This window comes from Monodelphis domestica, chromosome 1, assembly GCF_027887165.1.
Source record: "Monodelphis domestica isolate mMonDom1 chromosome 1, mMonDom1.pri, whole genome shotgun sequence".
NCBI lineage: Eukaryota > Metazoa > Chordata > Mammalia > Didelphimorphia > Didelphidae > Monodelphis > Monodelphis domestica.
The window spans coordinates 408,432,075-408,436,481 of record NC_077227.1 but is presented as its reverse complement, the minus strand read 5'-3'; the positions used below and the strand labels follow the sequence as shown (position 1 = coordinate 408,436,481).

At 41.2% G+C, this 4,407-nt stretch overlaps 1 pseudogene; it reads left to right on the top strand.

The window, feature by feature from the left end:
* The first annotated feature begins 369 nt into the window (after positions 1–369).
* On the top strand, positions 370–1,380 carry LOC100010136 (glyceraldehyde-3-phosphate dehydrogenase-like; annotated as a pseudogene).
* Positions 1,381–4,407: the final 3,027 nt, after the last annotated feature.

The window sequence follows — 4,407 nt, the reverse complement described above, 5'->3', positions numbered from 1 at the left end:
TTCTCTCTCTCTGTCTCTGTCTCTCTCTCTGTCTCTGTCCCTCTCTCTCTCTCTCCCTCCTTCCCTTAATTCCTTCTCTCTTTATTAATTAAAATCTCCATAAATCCCCAGCTGACTTGGGTATTTTTATATTTGGGTGGTGACCATGGTGACCACTTATTTAGATTTTAAGTCAAAACACTAAAATTATCTTACAGGGGAGAAATACGACCACACATTTTGGCAAATAGTAAGTGGCTCCAACCTCAGTTCTAATGTTAACTGATAAAACAGAAGGTACATTCTAAGCAAAGGGGGAAAAGCAATCACGGCTCTCAGCCCTTCTCCCAAGCTTGCTCCCATGATCCTTTGCTGCAGTCACATCCCTTAGACAAGATGGTGAAGGTTGGAGTCAACGGATTTGGCCATATTGAACACCTGGTGACCAGGGCAGCATTCTACTGCAATGGAGTAGAAGTTGTGGCCATCAATGACCCCTTCATTGACCTCAACTACATGGTTTACATGTTCCAATATGATTCCACCCATGGCAAGTTCAAGGGAACTGTAAAGGCAGAGAATGGAAAGCTGGTGATCAATGGAAAAGCTATTACCATCTTCCAGGAGTGGGATCCCACCAACATTAAATAGGGAAATGCCAGAGTCAAGTACATCGTGGAGTCCATACCACCATGGAAAAGGCTTGGACTCACTTGAAGGGTGAAGCCAAGTGAATCATTATATCTGCCCCTTCTGCTGATGCCCCAATGTTTGCGATGGGAGTGAACTATGAGAAATATGATAATTCCCTCAGAATCATCAGTAATGCCTCCTGCACTACCAACTGTTTAGCCCCCTTGGCCAAGATCATTTATGACAACTTCAGTATTGTGGATGGACTCATGGCCACAGTCCATACCATTACTGCTACCCAGAAGAAAGTAGATGGCCCCTCTGGCAAGCTGTGGCATGATGGGCATGGTGCTACCCAGAATATCATCCCTGCTTCCACTGGTGCTGCCAAGGTTGTGGGCAAGGTTATACCTGAACTGAATGGGAAGCTCACAGGCATGTCCTTCCGTGTTCCTACTCCCAATGTGTCTGTGGTGGATCTGACTTGCCACCTGGAGGAAACTGCCAAATATGATGATATTAAGAAGATGATGAAGCAAGCTGCAAAGGGATCCTAGAAGGGCATCTTGGGCTACATAGAGGACCAGGTTGCATCCTGTGACTTTAACAGTGACACACACTCTTCTGCCTTTGATGCTGGCACTGACATTGCCCTCAATGACCATTATGTCAAGCTCACTTCTTGGTATGACTGAGTAAGGTTACAGCCACCATGTAGTAGACCTCATGATGTACATGACCTCCAAAGAGTAAAGTGGAAAGCTGAACAGGAACAATAAGGAAGCTGAGGGGAACAATAAGGAAGATAGTGCCACTGGATTGTGGAGTACATGGAAGGGAATAAAGTATAAGAATACTGGTGAAATAGGAAGGGGACAGAGGATGATGGACTTCAAAATGCAGGTAGAGGATTTTATATTTGGTCCTAGCCAATGGAGTTTACTGAATGGGGTGGGGTGTGTCGTTATCAGAGCTGTGCTTTAGGAAGATCAATATGGTAGCGGAATGGAAGATGGACTAGATTGGAGAAAGATTCATGATAGGGAGATCAACCAGCAGGCTACTGTAATATTGGCAATTGATTGGATATGGGCAGTGAGAATGAGGTACTTATGATAATACCTCATCTGGGTGATTGGGAAAATGGTGAGTTCCTTGACAGTAACAGAAAAGTTAGGGTCTTTGAGAAAATGTAATGAGTTAAGTTTTGGAAAAGTTGAGTTTAAGATGTCTATGGGATATCCAGTTCTAGATGTCCAATAGGCACTTGGAGATGAAAGACTCTGTTGGTCAGGAGAGAGGTTATATTAGGACAAATAAATATGAGAATTATCTGTATAGAGATTACTATTGAATCTGCTGATGCTAATAATATCACCAAGGGAAATAGTATAGAGGACCCCAGTACAGAGTCTTGGGAGATAATCATATTTAGTGGTTATGACCTAGAGGAAGAAACAGAAACAAAGATTGAAAAGGAATGATTAATTAGGAGGAAAATTAGAAGAGGGAGAGAGAGGAAGTGACGATAAGAAAATGGCTTTAAAAGGCCAGCTCAAGGTTGCAGCTAGGTAGTGGTTCAGTGGATTGAGAGCCAGTCCTAGAGACAGGAGGTCCTGGGTTCAAATCGGACCTCAGCCACTTCCTTGCTGTGTGACCCTGGACAAGTCAATTGACTCCCATTACCTAGCCTTTACCACAATTCTGCCTTGGGACTAATACACAGTATTGATTTGAAGGTGGAAGGTAAGGGTTTAAAAAAAATAAAAGGCCAGCTCAAGGATTCAGTGAGGCTCTCTAAGTTGGTGAGCTGGGTTTAAGGAGGAGACTCTTTCTTTTTTTTTTTTTAAATATATTTTATTTGATCATTTCCAAGCATTATTCGTTAAAGATCATTTTCTTTTCCTCCCCCCCAACCCCCATAGCCGACGCGTAAGTCCACTGGGCATTAGATGTTTTCTTGATTTGAACCCATTGCTTTGTTGATAGTATTTGCACTAGAGTGTTCATTTAGAGTCTGTCCTCTGTCATGTCCCCTCAACCTCTGTATTCAGGCAGTTGCTTTTTCTCGGTGTTTCCACTCCCATAGTTTATCCTTTGCTTATGAATGGTGTTTTTTTCTCCTGGATCCCTGCAAGTTGTTCAGGGACATTACACCGCCACTAATGGAGAAGTCCATTACGTTCGATTATACCACAGTGTATTAGTCTCTGTGTACAATGTTCTCCTGGTTCTGCTCCTCTCGCTCTGCATCACTTCCTGGAGGTTGTTCCAGTCTCCATGGAACTTCTCCACTTTATTATTCCTTTTAGCACAATAGTACTCCATCACCAACATATACCACAGTTTGTTCAGCCATTCCCCAATTGATGGGCATCCCCTCGTTTTCCAGTTTTGGGCCACCACAAAGAGCGCAGCTATGAATATTTTTGTACAAGTCTTTTTGTCCATTATCTCTTTGGGGTACAGACCCAGCAGTGCTATGGCTGGGTCAAAGGGTAGATATTCTTTTGTCGCCCTTTGGGCATAGTTCCAAATTGCCCTCCAGAATGGTTGGATCAGTTCACAACTCCACCAGCAATGAATTAATGTCCCTACTTTGCCACATCCCCTCCAGCATTCATTACTTTCCTTTGCTGTAATGTTAGCCAATCTGCTAGGTGTGAGGTGATACCTCAGAGTTGTTTTGATTTGCATCTCTCTGATTATAAGAGATGTAGAGCACTTCTTCATGTGCTTGTTAATAGTTTTGATTTCTTTATCTGAGAACTGCCTATCCATGTCCCTTGCCCATTTATCAATTGGAGAATGGCTTGATTTTTTGTACAATTGATTTAGCTCATTATAAATATGAGTAATTAAACCTTTGTCAGAGGTTTCTATGAAGATTTTTTCCCAATTTGTTGTTTCCCTTCTGATTTTAGTTATATTGGTTTTGTTTGTACAAAAGCTTTTTAGTTTGATGTAGTCAAAATTATTTATTTTACATTTTGTGATTCTTTCTATATCTTGCTTGGTTTTAAAGCCTTTCCCCTCCCAAAGGTCTGACATGTATACTATTCTGTGTTTACCCAATTTACTTATGGTTTCCTTCTTTATGTTTAAGTCACTCACCCATTTTGAATTTATCTTGGTGTAGGGTGTGAGGTGTTGATCTATTCCTAGTCTCTCCCACACTGTCTTCCAATTTTCCCAGCAGTTTTTATCGAATAGTGGATTTTTGTCCCAAAAGCTGGGATCTTTGGGTTTATCGTATACTGTCTTGCTGAGGTCGCTTTCCCCCAGTCTATTCCACTGATCTTCCTTTCTGTTTCTTAGCCAGTACCAAATTGTTTTGATGACTGCTGCTTTGTAATATAGTTTTAGGTCAGGGACTGCAAGGCCCCCATTGTATGTGTTTTTTTTTCATTATTTCCCTGGATATCCTTGATCTTTTGTTCTTCCAAATGAACTTTGTTATGGTTTTTTCTAAATCAGTGAAGAAGTATTTTGGTAGTTCAATGGGTATGGCACTAAATAGATAAATAAGTTTGGGTAGGATGGTCATTTTTATTATACTGGCTCGTCCTATCCATGAGCAGTTAATGTTTTTCCATTTGTTCAGGTCTAGTTTTAGTTGTGTGGCGAGTGTTTTGTAGTTGTGTTCATATAGTTCCTGTGTTTGTCTTGGGAGATAGATTCCTAGGTATTTTATTTTGTCTAAGGTGATTTTGAATGGGATTTCTCTTTCTAGTTCTTGCTGCTGAGCTGTGTTGGAGATATATAGAAAAGCTGATGATTTATGTGGGTTTATTT